The sequence below is a fragment of the Herpailurus yagouaroundi genome, unplaced genomic scaffold (genome assembly GCF_014898765.1).
Source record: "Herpailurus yagouaroundi ecotype Mexico unplaced genomic scaffold, PumYag 191, whole genome shotgun sequence".
In the NCBI taxonomy this organism is placed as follows: Eukaryota; Metazoa; Chordata; class Mammalia; order Carnivora; family Felidae; genus Herpailurus; species Herpailurus yagouaroundi.
The window spans coordinates 10922711-10949762 of record NW_024412422.1 but is presented as its reverse complement, the minus strand read 5'-3'; the positions used below and the strand labels follow the sequence as shown (position 1 = coordinate 10949762).

At 38.1% G+C, this 27052-nt stretch overlaps 1 protein-coding gene across 5 annotated transcripts in view; it reads right to left on the bottom strand.

Annotated features, from left to right (window-relative positions):
* Positions 1–27052, bottom strand: part of TMEM116 (transmembrane protein 116) — a 155044-nt gene that overhangs the window by 100836 nt on the left and 27156 nt on the right. The gene's annotated exons all lie outside the window — the stretch shown is intronic.

The window sequence follows — 27052 nt, the reverse complement described above, 5'->3', positions numbered from 1 at the left end:
CATCCAACAACATAAAAAAAGAACTAAATGTCAAGATCAAGTAGGGTTTATCCCAGGAATACAAGGTTGCTTTAACATTTGAAAATCAATCAGTCTAATTAATCATATTAACGAAGTGAAAAAGAAAAACTAATTAAAAAAACAACACAAATGTCCATCCTAAGTAGAATGCACAAATAACTTATGATAGAGTCAGACTAAGGAATATAACAATGGAAATTAGTAATAAAACTAGAGCTACAAACAACATGAATTACACAAATATGATGCTGCATATAACAGAATCAAGACAAAAGAATATAAATAGTATAATTCCATTTATATTAAGCTTAAAAATAGACAAAATTAAACTATATATTTTAGAGATGCAAACACAGAAGGTAAAACCACAAAGTAAGGATATAATCACATCAGGGTAGTGGGTCTGGGTTACTTCTGGAAAGAGGGAACCATCTGTCCCTGGTTTGTTACTTGGCTCCTTTGTGCAAAGGAGCACAAAGAAAGCTTTCAAGGTGTAGTCAATGTTATATTTCTTGACCTGTATGGCAGCTACATAAATACTATTTCACAATTATCATTTAACTCGTACTCTAAGTGTTATGCACTTTCTTATGTATGTTTCAAAGTTTCAAAGTTGTAAGGCAAAGAAACATTATTAAATAAAGCTTCCCCCTGCACAACTCCCTGTATCCAAATCTTAAACTCCTAAGTAAACTATGTTCTTTTTCATCTTATTTTCCAATCCTTGTCCACATGCATACACATTTTTAGTGTATGTGCTACTGAAGCGAGTGCTCACATGCATATACATTTTTAAATAATTGCCATCCTAGGGAGGATTCAGAGAAGATGGTGGAATAGGAAGCACCAGGAATCTGTCATCCTACCTAAACAATAATTGCACTGGCAGAATCTGTCCGATACAACTATTTTGAAACACTGGAACCTACTGAAGGCTTGCCGCTTTCCAGGGAAGGCATGGATGGCAAATTGTGGTTTGTTTCCATCATTTTCAGCTCCTACCACAATAACAGCAATCCATCCACCAACCTCAGCCCTGTGGGCAGGGAGGTGTGAAAGTGTTCCTGGAGCAGGCTGCATATAGCTTGCAGGAACCAGGTGGGCAAAAAAGACCTTGTATGTACTTCAAATCCCAGAGATCTGTGCTCTGAGCACTGATAGCACTATTAAAATCACAGAGGTGCAGATAAAGAGGTGGGTGGCCATTGTTTCCACACCTCTCCCATTGTTGCAAGCCCCCCACCTCCAGCTGAAGTGATTTGCAGGGAACTAAACAGTCTGAACATTCTAATTCTCCCTTCATTTTTCTGTTTTTTCCCCATTGAAGGGATAGAGAATAAAGACCAGGACATCCAAAAGCACCTAGCATATATAGAGAAAATTAGAAAGTGACCACACACTCTCTCTCTCTCAAAAATAAATAAACATTAAAACATAAATAAAGTGACCACACATACCTGAGGAAATGTGGAGGCTCAAAAAAGACCTGAAAAAAACCTTAAGTTTACACCTCAGGCTGATTCCTGATACAGAAACAGCCTACAATAAAAACAAAAACAATAACTAAAACCAGAATTACCATATTATCCAGCATGTGGTTTGTTTCCATCATTTTCAGCTCCTACCACAATAACAGCAATCCATCCACCAACCTCAGCCTTGTGGGCAGGCAGGTGTGAAAGTGTTCCTGGATACATACACAATTCCATTTCTGGATATATACAGAAAAGTATTGAAAGCAGTGACTCAAAGAGGTATCTGTACACTCACATTCAGAGCAGCATTATTCACAAGAACTAAAACATGGAAGCAACCCAAGTGTCCATCAATGGATGAATAGATAAGCAAAATGTGGTATACACACACACACACACACACACACACACACACACACACACACACACAATGCAATATTATTCAGCCTTAAAAAGGAAGGAAATTCTGCAATATGCTCCATCATGGATGAGCCTCGGAGACATTAGACTAAGTGAAATAAGCCAGTCACAAAAAGACAAATACTACATGATTCCACTTATATGAGGTATGCAGAGTATTCACAATCACAGAGACAGAAAGTAGAATAGTAGTGGCTGCCAGAGGCTGAAGAAAGGAAAATGCAGAATTAATGCTTAATGGGTACACAGTTTCAGTTTTACAAGATGAAAAAAGATGAAGAGAGTTATGGAGATGGGTGGTGATGGTGGTTGTACAACATTATTAATGTATTTGACACCACTGAACTGTACACTTAAAAATGGTTGTGGTGGTAAATTTTACATAGTTTTCTACAATAAAAAATACGGGGGGAAATGCCATCACTCTGCATATGACAGTTAATAGTCTCCTTTTTCATATCTAATATTTAAAAAATAGGAAGTTATCCATTCTAAAATGGACTTTGGGTTTTTTTTGTGGGTTTTTTGTCTGCCAAATACCATTTCCCCTTTCTTCCAATAACAGCATGTCAATTTCATTATGTGGAATTATGTCACCTAGATTATGTGTAGTCTTGGTGAGCCTGTCACCAAGCCTGTCCCTTAGTTCCCTAAGTCAAGGATGGACTCAAAACCTAAACAGACCAATTAGAGGGGCACCTGGGTGGCTCAGTGGTTAAGCATCTGACTTGGGCTCAGGTCATGGTCTTATGGTTCATGAGTTCAAGCCCGGTGTTGGGCTCTGTGCTGACAGCTCGGAGCCTGGAGCCTGCTTCAGATTCTGTGTCTCCCTCTCTCTCTGCCCCTCCCTCGCTCACACTCTGTCTCTCTCTCAAAAATAAATAAACATTTAAATAAACAACCAAACAAACTGGAATCTTTCTCCTAGGACTCCCCAATCTTGAGGAGCATGGGCACAGGCAACGCCCATTTATTTCAGCTAGGGTAACCTGAAGAAACTGTGAATTAATTTAGGCTACCTACATCCCTGAAACTATCCTGTTTCTGCCTCTCCTGTGCAAGGTTCTATAGTGTTCCTTAGATTCTGTATTCCAATTTGCATCTTTCCAGTAAATTCTCTCTTTAAGATAGCCAGAGTCTCTTTCTCTGTGTTACAACGAGTAACCCTAATACATAATCCTATGCTTCCAACTGAGAGGGAATTGGTCCTAAAACCCTTTGGACAAATAGTTTCCTATTTCCTCAAAAGGAAAAATAACTGTCAGAATATCCTCCTTTTATTGAACTAAGACACAAGTAATTTCTAACCACTGGACTTAATTATATGCATGAATGTAAGATGAGCCTTCAAATATTGAAGTTAATTACTGTAAAACTGTTACATCTTCTCTGTTGTATCACATTGAACATCTTTTTATGTGCTTATCAGCCATCTTATCTTCTTCAGAGAAATATCTCTATCAAATCATTTGCCCATTTTAAAAATTAGGTTTTTTTAAATTGAATTACAAGAATTCTTTATACATTGTATATACAAGTCCCTTATCACACATATAATTTGCAAATATCTTCTCTTGGTTTGTGAGCTGACTTTTCATTCATTTCTAAAACATGTTATTTGAAGCACAAAGGCTTTGATTTTTATAAAGTCCAACTTATCAGCCTTCTTTTATTGTGTTTTTAGTATAATATCTAAGAAATCATGGCCTAATCAAGACCACAAAAATTTACTTCTATGTTTTCTCTAAGAGTTTTATTGTTTTAGCTCCTACATTTTAGGCCTGTAATCCACTTTGAGTTAATTCTTCTGTATACTCTAAGGTAAATTCAATCTTTTGCATGTAGATATCCAGTTGACTAAACACAACTTAATAAAAGGGCTATGGCTCCCCATTGAATTGTTTTAGCCACTTTGTCAAAAATCAATTGTTCCAAAGTGTTAAGGTTTATTTCTGGACTCTCAGCTCCATTCCACTGACATACATGTCAATCTTTATACCAGTACTACACTGTCTTAATGAAACTTTGTAGTTTTTTTAATGTTTATTTATGAGAGAGAGAGAGGAATAGAGCAAGGGAGACAGAGAATCCCAAGCATGCCCCATGCTGTCAGCACAGAGCCCAACACAGGCAAGAGAAACTAGTTTTTTTAAATAATTATTTTAATTTTAGAGTGTGTGTGCGAGTGGGGTAAAGGGGCAAGGGAGAGAGAATCTTTTTTTTTTTTTTTTTTACTATTTTTTTACTTTATTATATTTGGCAATAGTACAAAGGATAGGGTGGGAATAAGGCTATACTGCAGTAAGAAAATTTTAATAGGTGGTAACTTAAATCATATGAATAAACAGAACCGCAAATGGTAAGAAGGTTAATAAACGGAACCAAAATGGTAGAAGGTTAATATAACTCTAGAAATGTTTGTTTCCCCGTTTCTTCTCTTAGCTTTCATTAAGACATTACAGAAACATTAGTTGTAACAATGCATTGTTAGGTTCTAATATATAGAGATGTAGTATGTGTAAAAAAATAGCACAAAAAGGAAAAGGAGAGTGGGTGGAACTATATAGGACTAATCTCACTGGAATTAAGTTAGTATAAATGTTGCATCTGAGGCAGAACCTTTGCTCTATTATTAGTGGCTGAGTAGGAAAAAGAAACCTCTGTTCTCTTAGCTGCACTTGTCTGAAACAGAGCACTGGGCTGGAAAGGATGAAAGATGTTGGCAGTCTTCCCATGCCCCTCCTGGAGAGAAACTGTAGCCCCACACCAGGAGCTGGGTGGGAAGCAAGTTTCCACCTTCTTGGCCACACCCACTCACAATAAAACACCTAGAGTAGAGCTTTCATCACACAAATCTGAGAGGAGGATGGAAACAAGTCATGTGTCAAATGCCAATGACTCACTGTTCTTATAAAGACTTAGTAGGGGCGCCTGGGTGGTGCAGTCGGTTGAGTGTCCGACTTCAGCCAGGTCATGATCTCGCGGTCTGTGGGTTCGAGCCCCGTGTTGGGCTCCGGGCTGACAGCTCAGAGCCTGGAGCCTGTTTCCGATTCTGTGTCTCCCTCTCTCTCTCTGCCCCTCCCCCGTTCATGCTCTGTCTCTCTCTGTCCCAAAAATAAATAAACGTTGAAAAAAAAAAAAGACTTAGTAAATTTTCTTGAATATTTGTCTATTTGTTATATGTCCATAGGACAATTTCCAGGGACTTTACATGGTTGTTTTTAATAACTTTCGGACTTAAATAGCTGTTTCACTGGGCAGAGGGTGTTTCAACTTCACCTTTCCAGAAGTCCTGCCTTTGCAATATGCGTATTTTTAAATCTCTCTCTTTTTAAAATTCATTTATTTATTTTGAGAGAGAGACAGAGCAGAGCACAAGGAGGGGAGGGTCAGAGAGAGAGGGAGAGAATCACAAGCAGGCTCCGCACTGTCAGCACAGAGCCAGATGCAAGACTCAAACTCACGAACCGGGAGATTGTGATCTGAACCAAAATCAAGAGCTGGACACTTAAACAACTGAGCCATCCAGGCGCCCCTTAAATCTCTTTTAACTGTCAGTTTCCCCTTCCATCTTTTTGGATTTTTTTAATTATTTATTTACGGAAGTCATATTTTTTTAATCCCATAATCTTCCACATTCTGGATTTTTCTGATTCCATCTGTATGGTACAGTTTATCATATTTTTCTGTCTCTGTATTTCCTGTATATTGATGGTTAGATATATATCACCACCTCATTAGATCAAACTCAGGTTTTGTCTTTTTTGTTTTGTTCTGGCCAGTAATACTTCATAGTTTTTGGTCTGTTCTTCCTTCAAGGAACACATAGTATCAAATAGCTTTCCTGCATATAATATAAACAGCTCTCAATGTTCAATACTTATACCCTTGGGGATCATTACTTTGAAAGAATGGATACTTTCCCACTATTTGCATGCACCATTATTTATTTAATTATTCCTTAACTGGCAGATATTTGAGTTCCAACTTTCTGCTATTAAAAAAAATTATATAGGAACATCCTTGCAATTCTTTGCCCAGATGTGCACATATTTCTGTAGAACAGATTCCTGGAAGTAAAACCGCTACAAGATATGAAAACTTATTATTTTTTTTTTAAATGCTTATTTATTTTTGAGAGCGTGCAAGTACAGGAGGGGCAGAGACAGGGAAACAGAGGATTCAAAGTTGGCTCTTTGCTGATAGCAGTGAGCCGGAGGTGGGGCTTGAGCTCATGAACTTCAAGATCATGACCTGAGCCAAAGTCGGATGCTCAACTGACTGAGCCAGCCAGGTGCCCCCAAAATTTATCATTTTGAGAGATACTGCCAAATTGCCTACCAAAATTTTTTGCCAGTTGATATTACCAACAACTATGCCTGTTTTTTTCACATTGTCAACAACTCGCATTATCTTTTAAATTTTTGCCATCTTATTATTTTAATTTATACTTTAATTATTAGGGGAATTGAGCATATGTTCATTTATTGGCCTTTGTATTTCTTCTGGAAATTTCCCATTTACTTATTTTGTGGATCAAATTACTTGATCTCTTGCAAAGCCCACCAAGCTCAACCAATCAAACTCACATGATTACTGTAAGCCATGTTTTGCACTGAAAGGGTACAGACCAGGAGACAGTGTACCAACAGGGCAGCATCAGGCATTTCTCTCCATTAAAAGTTCCTGCACTTCAAGAACTAGTCACAGACTTCTCAAAAGTAACAGCTTAAGTATGCGGGGACATGATTACATTGTCATTATCAAAATGTGACAGCCACCTTGGCTTATGTCCCAAGCAGGAACAAATACAGTCCATTAATTTAGCTTCCATTATCTCTATCAGGAACATGCCTAATTCCGAGATTCACCATATCCAGAGAAGCATAAAAGTATAACTTCCAAACAAGTATTTACACTTTATTTACACTCTTCCTAGTTTAGGTATATTTCATCTATCAAAGGTCATTTTTTACTATAAGCAGTGTTGCCTGGTAACACAACTGATGTTCCATCTTACTGGGTTTCCATAAGAATAGAGTAGAAAGTTAATCCAAAGTCAAATTTGACCCCAGAGACAGAGAAAGGAATTTTTCTTAACACTTTACCCACACCTCTCTAAGCCTCAGTTTCCTCATATATAAAACAAAAATGAAAATTTCTACCTTTACAGAATTACTATAAAAATTACATTAAATAATACATATAAAGTACTTTTTGTAGTCCACAGCACATAGTTTAAGCATTCAAAAAATAGTCATTATTTACAGGAGTTTGCAAAGCCCTACAGTAACATTTAAATAATACTAACAGAGAAGCTATTTTTAAAAATAACAGAGAAGGCAACAGACATCAGTGAGTCACAAAATTTGGGATGTAGTCTCAGTGTTATAAAACAGATCAGTGGCAAGAATTTGGGTGACTGATGTAAGAGTTCACATTAAAACAGCCTGCACAGGATCACAGTAAAGTGCCAGGTCCCCATCGTTCAGTGGCTAACCATAAAGTCATTATCTAGATTTGCACTGTCCAACAGAAGAGTTACTGTATGCATGTGGCTATTTAGATATAAAGTAATAAATATTAAATATAATTAAAAATATAGGTATACCTCATTTTATTGTGCTTTAGTTTACAGCTCTTTACAAATATTGCATCTTTTAAAAATTTAAGGTTTGTGGAAACCCTGTGTCAAGCAAGTCTATTGACACCATTTTTCCAGTATCATTTGTGTACTTCATGTGTCTCCATTACATTCTGGTAATCCTCTCAAGATTTCAAACTTGCTCATTATTACCATATTTGTTATGGTGATCTATGATTTTTGATGTTACTACTGCAATTGTCTTGGGGCCCCAAAAAACATACCCATATAAGATAGTGAACTTAATTGATAAACTCTGTATGCTGACTGCTGTAGCAACTGGCAATTCCCTGGTCTCTCTCCCTTTCCTTAGTCCTCCCTATTCTCTGAAACACAACAATTTTGAAATTAGGCCTATCAATAACCCTACAATGGCCTCTAAGTGTTCAACTGAAAGAAAGAGTAGTATGTCTCTCACTTTAAACCAAAAGCTAGAAATGATTAAGCTTAGTGAGGAAGGCATGGCGAAAGCCAAGACAGGCCAAAAGCTAGGTTTTTCATACCAATTAGCCAAGTTGTGAATGAAAAGGAAAAAATCTTGAAGGAAATTAGAAGTGCTATACCAGTGAACACACAAATGATAAGAAAGTGAAACAATCTTATTGCTAATACAGAAAGAGTTTCAGTGATCTAGACGCAAGATTAAACCAACCACAACAATGCCGTATGATAAAACCTAATCTGCAGCAAGGCCCTAACTCTCTTCAATTCTATGAAGGCTGAGAGAGGTGAAGAAGCTATAGCAGAAAACTTTAAAGCCAGCAGAAGAAGCCACCTCCAGAACATAAAAGTGCAAGGTGAAACAGTAAGTGCTGATTTTAAGCTGTAGCATGTTATCCATAAGATCCAGCTAGGATAATTAATAAAGATGGCTATACTAAATTACAAATTTTCAATATAGATGAAATAGCCTTATATTGGAAGAAGATGCCATCTAGGACTTTCACAGAGAGAAGAAGTCAATCCCTGGCTTTAAAGCTTCGAAGGACAGGTTAACTTTCTTGTTAAGGGCTAAAGCAGCTGGTGACTTTAAGTTGAAGCCAACGCTTATTTATCATTCAGAAAAAATCCTACGACCCTGAAGAATCATGCTAAATCTACTCTGCTTGTGCTCTAGAAATGGAAAAACAGAGCCTGGATGACAGCACATCTGTTTACAACATGGTTTACTGCATATTTTGGGCCCACTGCTGAGGCTGAGACCTCCTGCTCAGAAAAATAAGACTCCTTTCAAAATATTACTGCTCATTGACAATGTACTGGGTCACTCAAGAGTTCTGATAGGAATGTACGATGAAACTAACACTGTTTTCATGCCTGGTAACACAATATCCATTCTGCAGCCTATGAATCAAGGAGTAACTTAGACTTTTAAGTTTTATTATTTAAGAAATATATTTCATAAAGTTATAGCTGCCACAGTTGGTAACTTCTCTGTCAGATCTAGGCAAAGTACAATGAAACCCTTTGGAAAGGATCCGCCATTCTAGATAACATTAAAAACATCTGTGATGCATGGGAAGAGGTCAAAATATCAAGTTAACAGGAGTTTGGAAGAAGCTGATTCCAACCCTCATGTACAGCTTTGAGGTGTTTAAGACTGCAGTGGAGGAAGTACTGCAGATGTGTACTGCAAAAGAACCAGAAGCAGAGCCTGAAGATGTGACTGAATTTCTGGATTCTCATGATCAAACTTTAAAGGATGTGTGCTCCAGATTATAGTATAATGACTGGCACATCATAAACACTCAAAAAATGTTCATCTAATAACTGAGTTTCTTCCAAGGCCATAGATACATGCAAGTTTATTTTTTAGAAAAAATCTGTAGAGCGGCACCTGTATGGCTCAGGCAGCTAAACGTCCAACTTTGGCTCCTCAGGTCATGATCTCGTGGTTCAGGAGTTCGAGCCCCACGTCAGGCTCTGTCTGACAGGCTCAGAGCCTGGGGTCTGCTTCGGATTCTGTGTGTGTCTCTCTCTCTCTGCCCCTCCCCTGCTTGCTCTCTCTCTCTCAAAAATAAATAAACAGTAAAAAAAATTTTTTTTAATCTGTAGAGAAAAATCCTCAGAACTTTCCCACCATTACTAAGGTGAACATGTGAGAGAAGTGGTGGTCTATAGTAGGGAGTAGTATCCTCTAATTACATGGCTCTCCAACATTGGCAGTAAAATTTGAAACGCGATCTGATTCCTTTGTCTTCTCTCTCCTCTTGTTGCCACTTAAAGAGACTGACAATTCCATGCCAAGGAAACAAGTTTTAAGAAGCAATAGGTATCCATTATATACAATGGAACCATAAAAAAAAAAACGAAACCTTGTCATTTGTAATGACATGGATGGATCTAGAGACTACTATGCTAAGTGAAATAAGTCAGTCAGAGAAAGACAAATACCATGAGATCAAAACAAAAAGGCAAAGAGGGGGAGAGGGAAAGGGAAAGGAAAGAGAAAGGGAAAGGGAGAGGGGGGGAAGGAGGGCGAGGGCGAGGGAGAGGGAGAGGGAGAGGGAGAGGGAGGGGGGGAGAGAGAGAGAGAGAGAGAGAGAGAGAAACTAAGAAATAGACTATTTTTTTTTCAATATATGAAATTTATTGTCAAAATGGTTTCCATACAACACCCAGTGCTCATCCCAAAAGGTGCCCTCCTCAATACCCATCACCCACCCTCCCCTCCCTCCCACCCCCCATCAACCCTCAGTTTGTTCTCAGTTTTTAACAGTCTCTTATGCTTTGGCTCTCTCCCACTCTAACCTCTTTTTTTTTTTTTCCTTCCCCTCCCCCATGGGTTCCTGTTAAGTTTCTCAGGATCCACATAAGAGTGAAAACATATGGTATCTGTCTTTCTCTGTATGGCTTATTTCACTTAGCATCACACTCTCCAGTTCCATCCACGTTGCTACAAAGGGCCATATTTCGTTCTTTCTCATTGCCTTGTAGTACTCCATTGTGTATATAAACCACAATTTCTTTATCCATTCATCCGTTGATGGACATTTAGGCTCTTTCCATAATTTGGCTATTGTTGAGAGTGCTGCTATAAACATTGGGGTACAAGTGCCCCTATGCATCAGTACTCCTGTATCCCTTGGGTAAATTCCTAGCAGTGCTATTGCGGGGTCATAGGTTTAGGTCTATTTTTAATTTTCTGAGGAACCTCCACACTGTTTTCCAGAGTGGCTGCACCAATTTGCATTCCCACCAACAGTGCAAGAGGGTTCCCGTTTCTCCACATCCTCTCCAGCATCTATAGTCTCCTGATTTGTTCATTTCGGCCACTCTGACTGGCGTGAAGTGATATCTGACTGTGGTTTTGATTTGTATTTCCCTGATAAGGAGTGACATTGAGCATCTTTTCATGTGCCTGTTGGCCATCCGGATGTCTTCTTTAGAGAAGTGTCTATTCATGTTTTCTGCCCATTTCTTCACTGGGTTATTTGTTTTTCGGGTGTGGAGTTTGGTGAGCTCTTTATAGATTTTAGATACTAGCCCTTTGTCTGATATGTCATTTGCAAATATCTTTTCCCGTTTTGTTTGTTGCCTTTTAGTTTAGTTTCCTTTGCTGTGCAGAAGCTTTTTATCATCATAAGGTCCCAGTAATTCATTTTTGCTTTTAATTCCCTTGCCTTTGGGGATGTGTCGAGTAAGAGATTGCTACGGCTGAGGTCAGAGAGGTCTTTTCCTGCTTTCTCCTCTAGGGTTTTGACGGTTTCCTGTCTCACATTCAGGTCCTTTATCCATTTTGAGTTTATTTTTGTGAATGGTGTGAGCAAGTGGTCTAGTTTCAGCCTTCTGCATGTTGCTGTCCAGTTCTCCCAGCACCATTTGTTAAAGAGACTGTCTTTTTTCCATTGGATGTTCTTTCCTGCTTTGTCAAAGATTAGTTGGCCAGAAATAGACTCTTTAAACTATAGAGAATAAACTGATGGTTGGTTACCAGAGGGGAGGGAGTAAAGGAAAGGATGAAGTAAGTGATGAGGAGTAAGGAGTGCACTTGTGATGGATGAGCACAGAGTGATGTATGGAAGCATTGAATCACTACGTTGTATACCTGAAACTAATATAACACTGTATGTTAATTAACTTAAATAAAAATTCAAAAACAAAAAAAGAAGGAACAGGTCATTTCATTTAAGCCCAGTAGGGGGAACCAGGATGTCGTTATATCTGACAGACTCCTCCACCCTCACACTAGATATGTAAACATTCTAAATCAGACCTTTCTTGGAGCTTTCAGATTTAAAAATTTGCTAAAGCCTGAGAGTATTGCTGTTAATAACCTTGACAATTATGACTAATGTTAACATTATTCAATATCAAACAGAAGTGACTATAAATTTATCATTTTAACTACTTTGTATTCTTTCGAGAAACTTGCAACTCATCAAATCCATCATCTTTATTCTCCTAAAATCTCAGTCAGGCAAACAGTTATTGAATGACTACCATGGTACCATGTTACCATATCTGTAACAGGAAAGACGACTAATAACCTTCTACTCAATCTTATATTTGTAGAATACTTTATAACTAAAAGAACTTTTATATATATACTGACATTTCATCCTATATTTGTGATGAAAAAACCAAAACTAGTATTTTAATTTCTTTTAATGTTTATTTATTTTTGAGACAGAGAGAGACAGAGTGCGAGCAGGGGAGGAGCAAAGAGAGAGAGGGAGACACAGAATCTGAAACAGGGGCCAAGCCCTGAGCTGTCGGCACAGAGCTTGACACGGGGCTCAAACCTCCGAACCACAAGATCATGACCTGAGCCAAAGTCAGATGCTTAACCAACTGAGCCACCCAGGCGCCCCCAAAACTAGTATTTTAACGTGACTTATTTATAGTCTGTTAAGTGTCAGAAACAATTTGCTTCTATTATTAAATTAGTAAAAAATTAACGTAAGAAATTATTTGCCCGAAAAATCCTGTACACCAGCCGAAACAGATCCAAAAGGTAACTCCAAAGTCTTGGTTTTCAACCAGACCGACTTCCTTCCTTCCTTCCTTCCTTCTTTCCTTCTTTCCTTCCTTTATTTCTTTATTAAAGTTTTATTTATTTCCGAAGGAGAGAGAGACAGAGCATGAGCGGAGGAGGGGCAGAGAGAGAGACACACACATAGAATCTGAAGCAGGCTCCAGGCTCTGAGCTGTCAGCACAGAGACCGACATGGGGCTCAAACTCACAAACTGCAAGATGATGACCTGAGCCGAAGTCGGACGCTCAACTGACTGAGATACCCAGGCGCCCCTTATTTATTTTTGTTGAGTCCTGAGACTACATGATCTCAATAACTTATTAGTTCATTCTTATACAAAATGAGGATGCCTAAATCTCAAATGTGGTTTTCTACTTCTTTGTAAAATTGTCTTGAAAAGATGGCAGCTCAAGCTTACCTTAGAAACAGAAACAGAGTACAATCTAGTATAAAAATACTCTCAGATGGGGCACATGGGTGGCTCAGTTGGTTGAGCATCTGACTTCGGCTCAGGTCATGATCTCGTGGTTCGTGAGTTCGAGTCCCATGTCAGGCTCTGTGCTGACAGCTCAGAGCCTGGAGCCTGCTTTGGATTCTGGGTATCCCTCTCTCTTGGTCCCTCCCCTGCTTGCACTCTGTCTCTCCCTCTCAAAAATAAATATACATTAAAAAAAATTTTTTTTAATACTCTCAGATGACATTTTTTGAACAAACTCATTCTTGCCTCTATGTAGACAGAATCCATTTTCTGAGCAGCAGAAAATAAGATGAGAGAACTCCACTCTAAAGTAGAGCCAAGACGTCCTAAAACACTTAAAACGACTGATAAAGCTATTTCTATTCCATGCAGCTGGGGTACAAGGGATTTTTGCTATTGTTGTTACGAATACTTACCTTGGGGTGCCTGGGTAGCTCAGTAGGCTAACCATCTGTCTGACTTTGGCTCAGGTCATGATCTCACAGCTCGTGAATTCAAGCCCTGCTTCAGGTTCTGTCTATGGCTCTCTCTACCCTTCCCCCTGCTCAGGCTCTGTCACTCTCTCTCTAATATAAATAAACATTTAAAAAATTAAAAAAAAAAAAAAAGAATACTTACCCCTAACAAAGGGGATGTGTCATGACACAAATCTGCCCTGTCACAGATCAGACATGGTGCCACGGCATTAATCAGATGTTGGTTAGTACACCACGGCTAAAAGAGGTAAATGCTAGCCAAAGTGGGCTAGCATCAGAAATCTACCCATGGAGAAGGCCTTAGTGCCTCTAAGCACAGAATTAAATCCAGGGAGGTCAGCTATCAATTAGCAAAAGTTTATTTGAGCTCCTTTTATATTTAAACCAATAAAAGACCCTAAAAATCACAATAATAATGTTATATAAAAGCCCAACCACTGTACAATTTAGGTCTTGGAGTTAGGCAAGCTAAGTCCAAAAGGTCAGAAAGGCAGTGAGAATATATTAACAAGCAAATACCATGAAGTCTAATCTTAGATAAAAAAATTTGTTTCATAGACCGCTTCCTACCAGACAAATTCAGAAAGTAATAGATCAGTAAGTATGGGGTGGAAACACAAGGACTGCAGGTAGATTCTGTTCTTAAGGAGATAAGGAGATATCCTGTTTTACCTCCAAAGATAATGACAATAAGAACAGTAATATTCTATGGGCAAGAACTTTGCATTTGTTACTTAATTTAATCTTCATGACAACCCTGATAATCCTATCCTTATTCTTATCTTACATGGGAAAATGAAGACTTAGAAAAGTTAACTTGCTGGGGTGCCTGGGTGGCTCTGTCGGTTAAGCTCAGGTCATGATCTTGAGATTTGTGAGTTCAAGCCCATATCGGGCTTGACAGCTCAGAGCCTGGAGCCTGTTTTGCATTCTGTGTCTCCCTCTCTCTCTGCCCCTCCCCTGCTCGTGCTCTGTCTGTCTCTCTCTCTCAAAAATAAACAAACATTAAAAAAAATTTTTAAAAAGAAAAGAAAAGTTGGGGCGCCTGGGTGGCGCAGTCGGTTAAGCGTCCGACTTCAGCCAGGTCACGATCTCGCGGTCCGTGAGTTCGAGCCCCGCGTCGGGCTCTGGGCTGATGGCTCGGAGCCTGGAGCCTGTTTCCGATTCTGTGTCTCCCTCTCTCTCTGCCCCTCCCCCGTTCATGCTCTGTCTCTCTCTGTCCCCCCCCCCCCAAATAATAAATAAACGTTGAAAAAAAAAATTAAAAAAGAAAAGAAAAGTTAACTTGCTTAAAAATCACACAGTTAATAGGTACCAGAACTGGGATTTAAACCCAGATATTTCTGACTCCAAGCTCTATGTTTTAACTCCAAGCCACAAACTTCATGTCATTTGCAATCCAAACTGGTATAAAGTCCCTGACTAGCATATTCTTCTAGGAAATGAAACTTGGTTCATTCACTGAGAAATTATGACTGCTGACCCTTCAACCTGTGTCAAAATAAACACTAGGATAGCCAAGAGTAAATAGGGAAGCAGACTGGGGCAGTGTCTGGCATTGTCATTTTTCCCTTATTTCTCCAAAGCAGTTATCTCTGATAAACTGTACAGAGATACTCTGTACAGCAATACTCCTAGACCCTTCTGGAAAAAGCATGGAATTTGTTCCTGATCCCAGGATTGATCTGGAGGACAATCATACACAACCAAATTAATCCTTTTGGTAAATATCTAATCATCTAACAGAATTAAAAATTCTCAGCATCTTGGGCTACAGACCAGATTCCATCTTTCAGAGCCAGATGCTGTAGGCTAGACAAAGCCTTCTGATTCCAATGTTGTTCTGGCACTCTGATATCTATCTATTGGCTGGCAGAGTTCACACACACACACACACACACACACACACACACACAGCATTTGGAAAGTCCCATATCTCAATTTATTAATCAAAGAATGAAATACATTTCTGATGGCCTAATTCTCAAACTCACTTTGCTTCTCAGGTAAGTTCCAGAACAAATGACTAGCTCTTGGTAAATGATTGATTTCTTCTGTTCCAGTTCACTGAAGACACACAAATGTGCCAGAGCTTTACTGAGCCAGTTCTCACCCCTGACCAGCTCTGGGTCTCCTACTCTTTTCATTATCTAAATCAGGCAGGAACTCAGTAACTGCAGGAACATAATCAAGTAATATTATAAGAGATGAATATTGACTCTAGCATGCATTCCACACCCACCCCAGTAGAGAAGGAAAAGCTCAAAACAAAACAAAAAATCCTCGTGTCCTTAAAGCTTTAACATCCTAAACCTGGAAAGGACTTTGAAATCCTATATAGTACAATAATTTCCAAATGCTAGTTTAGAAATTAATGCTGATCCCTGACAAAATAGTCATTGGCCTAGGAAATATTGAGAAAAACATAGGTGATATAATCTCTTCATATGGCTAAATCTACTAATTTAAAGAGTCCGTCCTCTAGTTGGAGATAATATTTTGCCTAGTTTTTTTAGTATGAATTATTTCTTTTATAAAATTAAGTAGTAGTTGTTTTTAAAGTATTCTTAATTTAGCAAAAATAGAAGGTTAGCAACAGTATGACAACTCACACATCTCTCTTTAGTTTTACTCATCTGTAAAATCCTTAAGTCTAAAGCCACTGAACCACTTATCTCGTCTATCACCTGGCCTTCGTAAAAAGTAGCAAATCCTTTTCACACAGATGAAAATTTTACCACATTTGATGGGGAAACACCAAACTGATCCTAATGATTTATTCCTGCATAATTATCCTTAAGGTTTCCACCCAAACTAAATTTTTTTCCTACTACTGCCCAAGTCCATTTTCTTTCATTCTGCTTCCGTGGAAGTAACTACTATGTTCTAGAAATCTTGGCATCAGTTTTCATAAGGATTTTTTCTAAAAGCGTCTCCCTGCTCAAAGAATGAAACTGGAAATCTAGATTCAGGAAGTTGTATATCTTATTTATTTAGATCAGGTGACTAATCCTTTCCTTACTATGACTCTTGGAAAATCTAGGACCTCTTCATCTGTTCGTGCAAATAAGGAGTGCCCCACCTTCTCCCACTCCCAATTTTTTTTCTCAAGAACCAGCTAGAGAATTTGGAAAAGTAGAGATATTTAACCTGCAGTGGAAGAACTGTGAAAATCAGGGGTAGAAAAGACAGGTAAACTTTTACTTTTCACTTGTATACCCTATGTATACAAAAAACATGTATTTTAATTTTTATTAAGAACATGTATTCATTTTATAAATTATAAAAAATTTGAATGTAGAAAAACTAAAAAATGAAAATGTTCCATTTTTAAGGAAAGTATGTATTTCTGTCTTAGTCTCCAGGTCCCTAAAAAGTATTAAACTAGGTACCAAGATGCGCTAGTAACATGGAGAGAAAGAAAAAAAAGAGTCAAGTTTGGGTTTGTTCTTGTGACATAATAAATACATGTTTGGTATCTGCCCCCCAGTTCCTGACACAGAGCTCCCAAAACCCTTGGAATTTCCTGAATGATGGCAGTGATAGAAGAAGCATCTTAAACAGAGCTCCTAAATCCCTTGAAATTTCCTGGGTCACAGGAGCATCTTTTGTTCTAATAAGGTGATTCTTAGTGAGCTCCTGGATAGCTTTAGGATAGAGACTGGTTGCCAGGGAGACCAAACCATGACTTGAGGCTTACAAGTTTAGCCCTACCCACCTCCATCCCCTAGGGTGAGGAGAGGGGCTAAAGGTCCAATTAATAATTGATCATGTGAGGGTTGCCTGGGTGGTTCAGTCGGTTAAGCATCCAACTTCAGGTCAGGTCATGATCTCATGGTTGGTAGGATCGAACCCTGCATAAGGCTCTGCACTGACAGCTCAGAGCCTGGAGCCTACTTCAAATTCTGTGTCTCCCTCTCTCTCTGTCCCTCCCCCACTTGTGCGCTCTCTCTCTCTCTCTCTCTCTCTCTCTCTCTCTCTCAAAAATAAATAAATAAATAAACAAACAAACATTTAAAAAAATGGTCATGCCTACATGATGAAGCCTCCATAAAAACTACAGGACTCAGCTTCTGGGCTGATGAATATATTCATGTACTAGGATGGTGGCACACCCCAACTCCACAGGGACAGAAGCTCTTGCACTCAGGACCCTTTTGGACTTATGTATTTCTTTACCTGGCTGATCTGGCTATTCATCTGTATCCTTAATTATATCCTTTATAATAAACTGGTAAATGTAAGCATTTCACTGAGTTCTGAGCTGTTATAGCAAATTATCAAACCTGAGGAGGAGGTCATGGGAACTCCCACTGATGGCCAAGTCAAACAGAAGTGTGGGTAATGTGGGGACCCAATACTTACAGTTTGTTTCTGAAGTGTTGGGTAGTCTTGTGGAACTGAGCACTTAACCTATGGGATCTGTGCTAACTTCAGGTGGTGTCAGAATTAAATCATAGGACACCTAGTTGGTGTCTAGGAAGTTGGGGAATTCGCTGGTGTCAGAACAATACATTTGGTGTCAGAGTATTATGAGTAAAGAAACAATTTTCTTTAATCTTTTCAGTAAACTAATAGAATAATCAATTGTGACATCTCATTCCCAGCTCTAAAGCAAGAGAAAATAGAAAATAATTCCTACTAACTCAATAAGGGAAAAGGTAAAGGTCGGCCCTGAAGATCTATTTAAAAATGTTCTCATCTTAATTTGTCTAAAAAGAAATTTAGCTTATGGTACCAGACTGAAAGTGATCTCTTCAGGGACTTAGAAACTAACTCTAGGAACCTTTGATTCTATAAAACTGATGCCTGGATGTGCTGTCAAGTTAAAGAGATCAACAGAAATGGATTATCAGAAGATCAATACAGGCTATATTTTAACATGGCTCTGCATATTTATCTAGGGCTAGTGAAAAACTGTATTTAAGCAAGACTTAAAACGTTTCAGGCTTTGGTATTAGTTTTAAAACGGAGAATTCAGAGACAAGAGTCTTGCTGTATGCTTAACACCTTAACTCTTAGAAAAGAGGTGTTGAACTACATAAAATGCAGTTCTAGTTTGGCATTGGCTAAGATCACCTAATCTCTAGTTCAGGGTAATTTCTACAATTTTTATTTTTATTTTTAAAGTTTGTTTATTTTGAGAGGAAGAGAGGGAGAGAGAGAGACAGAGAGACAGACAGACAGACAGACAATGAGCCAGGGAGGGGAAGGAAGAGAAAGAGAGAGAGACAGAGACAGAGAGAGAGAGAGAGAGAGAGAGAGAGGGAGGGAGGGAGAGAGAATATGAATGAATCCTAAGCAGGCTTCATGCTGTCAGCATGGAGCCAGATGTGGGGCTCGAACTCACAAACCATGAGATTATGACCTGAGCTGAAATGAAAAACTGGACGCTTAACTGACTGAGCCACCTAGGTGCCCTTAACCTGGTTCTTTTCTTTATTTTGACTGCTTCTACAGTTAGAGCATATTTTCTCTTCTCATAACCTATCTTGGGCCTATGAGATTTTTTTTTTAAGTTTGTTTATTTATTTATTTTGAGAGAGAGAGAGAGGGAACAAGCACAAGCAGGGAAGGGGCAGAAAAGGAAAGACAGAATCCCAAGCACCATCAGCGCAGAGCCCAGTGTGGGGCTCAAACTCACAAACTGTAAGATCTTGACATGAGCTGAGATCAACAGTCAGAGGTTTAATTGACTGCGCCACCCAGGCGCCCCAGGGCCTAGGAGCTTTTAATAAATGACTGATTCGTGGGGTGCCTGGGTGGCGCAGTCGGTTAAGCGTCCGACTTCAGCCAGGTCACGATCTTGCGGTCCGTGAGTTCGAGCCCCGCGTCGGGCTCTGGGCTGATGGCTCAGAGCCTGGAGCCTGTTTCCGATTCTGTGTCTCCCTCTCTCTCTGCCCCTCCCCCGTTCATGCTCTGTCTCTCTCTGTCCCAAAAATAAATAAACGTTGAAAAAAAAATTAAAAAAAAAAAAAATGACTGATTCCTTCTGTTCCAGTTCAGTGAAATGACATAAAGGTGCTGCAGCTGTATTGAGCCAATTCTCCTTCCTAACCAGCTCTGAGTATCCTGTATCTAGCCAAAACATCTAGAGTATCTTGGCTATTTCCAAACCGATTTTGGGAGAAGGAGGCTCTAATGTATTAACAGATCAGCACAGTCAACCAATCTTGTCAGACAGAAGTTTCAAAAATTTCTCTCCCTAAGAAACTATCCAAAAAACAAGATTTTTGAAACCTTTCAAAACTGAGTAATAAATTGAATCTACTTTCAGGACTGGGAAGAAGCAACCACTCTTGATACAGTACTTAGTTTAATGATCTTAATTCCCTTGCTCAAACAGAAAAATTCATAAAACCAGCATACATTCATACAAGACTTTTAATTTTACTTAAATATGTACACTTATTTAATACTTCAAAAACTTCTATGAAATAGATTCAATTAGCAAAAATGATGGTCATTTTACAGAAACAAAACGAAACAAAGGATACTAACCAAAGGACTTCCTCAAAGTCGTATGGATTCTCAACGGCAAAATGAAAAATCAGGTCTCCTAACTTTGGGTCTACAGGTTTAACCTGGTACCCAAAGTACAGTGTTCCTATGAAAACTTTTGTAAGCTGAAATAGTGTAAAGTGAAGAAATAATTACCATTAATTTATATGGAAAAAATTTTTAGTGTTCCCAGGCACACTTAAGATCTTCCAATACCCCTGCTAATGAACATATCTTGCTAATGGATGTACAAAATAAACTGAGATTAAAGCACAAATGCTCACATACACAGTTCAAAGTTAGGGCAGCTTGATGCTGACCTGCTGAATGTATTCCCAGGGAAAGAACTTGGTGGTGTCACTCTCTCTGGTTGGAGTACACACAGCCTCTATAATGGCTTGCTGCAAAACAACACTGAATGCTATTTTCACTTTTTGCCTTTTTTCACAAAAGCAAAATTCCTCCTTTGGATTTCCTTTATTTTCTTTTGGTTATCAAAAACAGGTATTCATGTAGATCTTTTGTAAAAGCAAAATGGTTTAACACAAATTTTTGAGAAGTGGGGATACTTGTATTTCATTCTCTCCTAAAGCTGAATAAAAGGACCAATTGAAATATTTCATCTGAATTGTGGCCCTCAATTTAAAGAAAAGACCCAAGTTAGGGGCACCTGAGTGGCTCAGTGAGTTAAGTGTCCAACTCTTGATTTCAGCTCAGGTCATAATCTCATGGTTCATGAATTCTACCCCCACCTTGGACTCCACACTGACTGACAGTGCAGAGATTTTGGATTTTCTCTCTCCCTCTCTCTCTGCCCTTCCCCTTCTCTCTCTCTCTCTCTCAAAATAAAATAAATAAACATGGGGCTTGAACTCATGAACTGTGAGGTCACGACCCAAGCCAAAATTAAGAATCATCTGATTCATGGGGTGCCTGGCTGGCTCAGTCAGTTGAGCCTTTGAGTTTGGTTCAGGTCATGATGATGTGCTGACAGCTTAGAGCCTGGAGTCTGCTTCAGATTCTGTGTCTCCCTCTCTCTCTGTCCTACCCCTGCTTGTGCTCTCTTCTGTGCTCTCTCTCAAAAATAAACATTAAAACAACAACAAAAAAAGAGTCATCTAACTCTTAACTGACTGAGCCACCCAGCTGTCTCCCCCTTTTATTAGAGTCTTTTTTTTATTTTGAGAGAGAGAGAGAGAGAGAGAGAGAGAGAGAGAGAGCGCACACATGCGCGCGCATGGTGGAGGGACACAGAGAGAGGAACAGGAGAGAGAATCCTAAGCCGGCTTCACACCGCCAACGCAGAGCCCCACACGGGGTTCGATCTCATGACTGTGAGATCATGACCTGAACCAAAATCAAGAGTCAGACGCTTAACCAACTGAGCCACCCAGGTGCCTGTATTCCATATTTTTAATAAGTAGAAACATGAAAGATATTTTTTAAAAGACCTAATTTGAGATGCCAAAGATAAAAACTATAATGGATGAAACTTAAAAATATACAGATTAAACACTGCAGAAGAAATGACTAATGAATTTTAAGGCGTAACAGTAGAAAATACCCAAAATGAAAAAAAAGCAGAAAAAAGAATCCAGAAATTAAAAAAAGCATCAATGGGGGCGCCTGGGTGGCGCAGTCGGTTAAGCGTCTGACTTCAGCCAGGTCACAATCTCGCGGTCCGTGAGTTCGAGCCCCGCGTCAGGCTCTGGGCTGATGGCTCAGAGCCTGGAGCCTGCTTCCGATTCTGTGACTCCCTCTCTCTCTGCCCCTCCCCCCTTCATGCTCTGTCTCTCTCTGTCCCAAAAATAAATAAACGTTGAAAAAAAAAATTTTAAAAAAAGCATCAATGAACTGTGGGAAACCTTTAAGCAGCTTAATACATAGGTAATAGGATGCCTGAAAAGTAATGGAAGTGGTGGGCAAAAGGGAAACAGAAAACATACTTGAAGGTAATGGACAAAAGCTTTCCAAATTTGACAAAGACCATAAACTCATAGATTCAAAACTTAATTAATCCCAGGAAAAAGAAATATGAGGAAAATGATGCCAAGACCCGTAATGATCAAATTGTTCATTTTTAATAGAAAATCTTAAAAGCAACCAGAGAAAAAAAGATGCACAGAGAAACAAAGATAATAATATTATCATATTTCTTAAAGGAAACAAAGGCAAAACAGACACATTCAAACATACAAAAGCAGACTCACAACACAAGAAATGTTAAAGAGTTTGCTTCAGGCAGAAGAAAAATGGTATCACACAAAAATCTGAATCTAGACAAAAGAATGAAGAATACTGGAAATAAAAAGCAGAAAAGATTTTTTTCTTACTACTTAAATCTCTAATGATAATTAACTGAGCAAATATAATAATTTATATTATAATTATAATTGTGGGCTTTATAATATACATATAAAAAAATACGAGACAATAGCATAAAGGCCAGGAGAGGAGAAATGAAAGTATTCTAGTGTAAGATTCTCACCCAATATGTGAGAAGATATAGCACTTGAAGTTAAACTATGGTAAGTTAAAATGTGTACTATGAACCCTGTAACATAACCACTAAAGTAACACAACAAAAAGTTTTAGCTAATAGGCCAATAAAGGAGATAAAAGGTAATAATAAAATATAGTATATTAATCCAAAAAAGGCAGAAAAAGAAAGAAAAGGGAACAACGAACAGAAAACAAACAGCAAAATGATAGATTCAAACACAACAGTATAAATCAAATTAAATGTAAGTGGCCTAAAAAACACAAATAAAAGGCAGACACTGTTGAACTGGATAAAATAGTAAGAACTAAATATATGCTGTCTATAAAAAGTGTATATTAAATAAAAATACATAAATAATTATAATTTACAAGGAAGAAGATACACCATACTAATGATAATTGAAAAGAAAAGTGAAATGACTACATACATATCAGAAAAAAAGTAGATTTCATAGCAAAGACTATTACCAAGGATAAAGGTCATTTCATCATGACATCTGGTTCATTTAATTAAGAGAGCATAAAAATCTTAAATTTTTATGCTTCTATAAGAGAACTTCAAAATACATGAAGCAAAAATTAATAGAACTGGAATGAGAAATAGACAAACCCACAATTATTATCAGAAATATCACTATCACTCAGTAATGAATACAATAAGTAGAAAGAAAATCACTAAGAATTTAGTGGACTCAACAACATTATCAACCAACCTGACATAATCAACATGTATAGAACATTGTACTGAACAGTAGAATACATCCTAAAATCTGTATGTAAACTGCAGGGGCCCTGAGATTGTTTTAGCTAAAACAATCGTTAACATTTTTTTTCTTTGAAAAAAAAATTTTTTTTAATGTTTATTTATTTTTGAGACAGAGAGAGAGCATGAACGGGGGAGGGTGAGAGAGAGAGGGAGACACAGAATCTAAAGCAGACTCCAGGCTCTGAGCTGTCAGCACAGAGCCCGACGCGGGGCTCGAACTCACAGACCATGAGATCATGACCTGAGCCGAAGTTAGACACTCAACTGACTGAGCCACCCAGGCGCCCCTTTTTTTTCTTTGAGAGAGAGAGAGAATATGTGTGCGTGTGAGTGGGGGAGAGGAAGTGGGAGAGAGAGAATTTTGAGCAGCCTCCATGACCAGCCTCATGACTATGAGATCATGACCTGAGCTGAAATAAAGAATCGGACACTTAACTAAGTCACCCAAGAACCCCAAGAACAAAGTTGGTAGACTGACACTTCCTAATTTCAAAGCTTAGTATAAAGTGACAGTAATCAGAACAATGTGGTACTGGCTTAAAGACAAACATATAGGGGTGCCTGGGTGGCTCAGTCAGTTAAGCATCCAACTCTTGGTTTTGGCTCAGCTCATGATCTCATGGCTTTGTGAGTTCAAGCCCCACACTGGGCTCTGTGCCAACAGTGTCAGCACTGAATCTTGCTTGGGACTCTTTCTCTCCCTCTCTCTATCCCTCCCCAACTCATGCTCTGTCTCTCTCAAAATAAATAAACTTAAAAAAAAAAAAGACATACAGAATTAATGAATCTGAATAGAGAGCCTGGAATAAACTGTCACGTGTAAATCAAAAGATTTTAAAGCAGAGTGGCAAGATGATTTAATGTGGAAAGGACAGTCATTTCCACATGCACACGAATGAAGACGTACCCTCATCTTACCATATACGAAGATGTATTCAAAATAGATCAAAGACCTAAACCTAACAGGTAAAACTATAAAACTCCCAGAAGAAGACATAGGGCAAAAGCTTCCTGACGCTGGACTTGGTAATGATTTCTTGAATAAAACATCAAAAGCACAGGAACCAAAGAAATAATAAATTGGATTACATCAAAATTAAACTTTTCTGCGCATGAAAAGATACAATCTACAGAGTGAAAAGGCAACCTATGAGAGAATGGGAGAAAATATTTGCAAATCATACATTTGATAAAGAGTTAATACTCATTATATATAAAGAACTCCTATAATTTAACAAAAAAAAACCCATTTTAAAAATGGACACAGAACTTAAACAGACATTTCTCCAAAGAAGATATATAAATGGCCAATAAGCACATGACAAGATATTTAACATCATTAATATCACTAATCTTTAAATACACACCAAAACCAAAATGATATGCCACTTTACTCTCATTAGGATGGCTATTAAAGAAAGAAAGACCAGAAAACAAGTGTTAATGTGGATGTGGAGAAATTAGGACAGTTATGCAGTGGAACTATAAAATGATGACACCATAATACAGTGGTTCTTCAAAAAATTAAACATAGAATTACCATTTGATCCAGCAATTCTACTTCACATACTCAAAAGAAGAGCAAAGACTGAAACATGTATTTGTATACCCATGTTCACAGGAACATTACGTAGAATAGCCAAAAGATGGAAGCAACTCAAGGTTCCACTGATGGATGAATAAATAAATAAAATGTGGTACATTCATGCAACAGCATATTATTCAGCCTTACAAAGTAATGGAATTCTGACACATGCTACAACATGGATGAGCACTGAAGACATTAGGCTAAGTGACATAAGCTAGACACAAAAGGACAAATATTGTATGATTTCACTGATATGAAGTAACTAGAATGGTCAAATTACTAGAGAAAGTAAAATGGTTGGGGCTTGGTGAGAGAAGTGGAATCACTAGAAAGAGAGTTTCAGTTTGGAATGACGAAAGTTTCAGGAGATGGATGGAGGTGATATTACACAACAATGTGAATGTACCACTGAACTGTACATTTTTAAATGTTCAGGATGGTAAATTTTATGCTGTGTTTTTTACCACAATTTTTAAAAAAAATTAATGATCAAAATGGTAAGTTTTATGTTATGCATATTTTATCACAATAGCTAGTGTGTTTTAGCCCTCTACAGCCCATCCCTCCCATTGATTATAAACAAAAACTCTGGGAAAATTATAAAAATCAACTTCTGGAAGACTCTGAAAAGTAAACAAAATCAAACATGGGAGTCATACATGGAGAAGTAAACTTCACAAAAGTGAGCTTTCCAAATTTTTTTTCTCTCGCTTTCTTATAGCTTTTCCTCAAGTGTGCACCCCAATCATGATGCTTCTCAATGAAGAACCTAAAACTCTAATAGAAACCTATCTTTTAGGCCACCAGAGAAGGTCCCCCTTCAGGCAGGAAAGTGTGGGGGGAATCCCAAAAGTGACAGAGCCAGAAAAGCAGATGTCCTAATTCTGTGTATGATGCCATATAAGTCTCAACCTAACCCCTACAATGTGCATGCACATGACAGCCCAAAACCAGCATAAAGTTTACAGAACTAGACTAAGATTTGAACCACAAGAGCCTATGCTAAATAGCATTCACAATGTCCAAGATGAAATCCTAAATTACTTGACATACAAGAAATTTGTCACCCATTATCATGGAGAAGACAATCAATAAACACCAACTCAGAAATGAGCCAGATACTGGAAATACCCAACAAGTATTTTAAAAAGCAACTATTATTATTATTCATATGCTCCATGAGGTAAAGGAAAATACACTGGAAATGATTTTGGGGGGTGATGGAAAATAGAAATGTTTGTTATCTTGATTACGGTAATGAATTGACAGGGGTATACATAAAAAAGATCTAATTGTACACTTTAAATATATGTTGTTCAGAAGCAGCTGGGTGGCTCAGTTGGTTGAATGGCTGACTCTTGATTTCGGCTCAGGTCATGAATTCTATGCAGATTTTTTTTACTTCCAAAACTATATCATTTCCTTATCTGAGGAAACAATACAATGTTACTCTATTTATGATGTATTAGGAGGATTGAATAAAGTATGTTTCTATGACACTGAAATTCATATGCGATAGTTAACATACATTAGTACCTGGATTTCATACCACCAATTACATGTTATTTCCTACTAAATTGAAAGAAATTTTCCCTCTAGTTACAAATCCTAAAGGGAATACCTAGCAATGAGTACAGACTTTTTAACCTCTACTTTTTCATATAGCAAGTCTGAGAAATACAGAAGAAACATTATATATACAGATGGTACTGCGTGGGTTAATCCACTGATAAAATCTGTGAAAGATCTATAACCCAAACATCATGATCTGTAATATTTCCCAAAGCCAATGTTTACTCTATTCCTTTAATAAAAAAACACGCATTAATCTCAAAAGATACTGTTAAAGAATGTTTCATTACATGGAAATACATTCACAATATGTTGGATATGTTGGATAACAAAAGCAAATTACAGAAAGTATTAATGTCTTCTTTTGTTTTAAAATGCATATACCTACAGAGAAAAAGATTGGAAAGATCTATACTAAAATATTAAAGAGTGATTATGTCTGGGTGATTTTAATTATCTTTTTGCTTCTCTGAATTTTCCGCATTTTCTTAAAAAAATTTTTTTTTCAACGTTTATTTATTTTTGGGACAGAGAGAGACAGAGCATGAACGGGGGAGGGGCAGAGAGAGAGGGAGACACAGAATCGGAAACAGGCTCCAGGCTCTGAGCCATCAGCCCAGAGCCCGACGC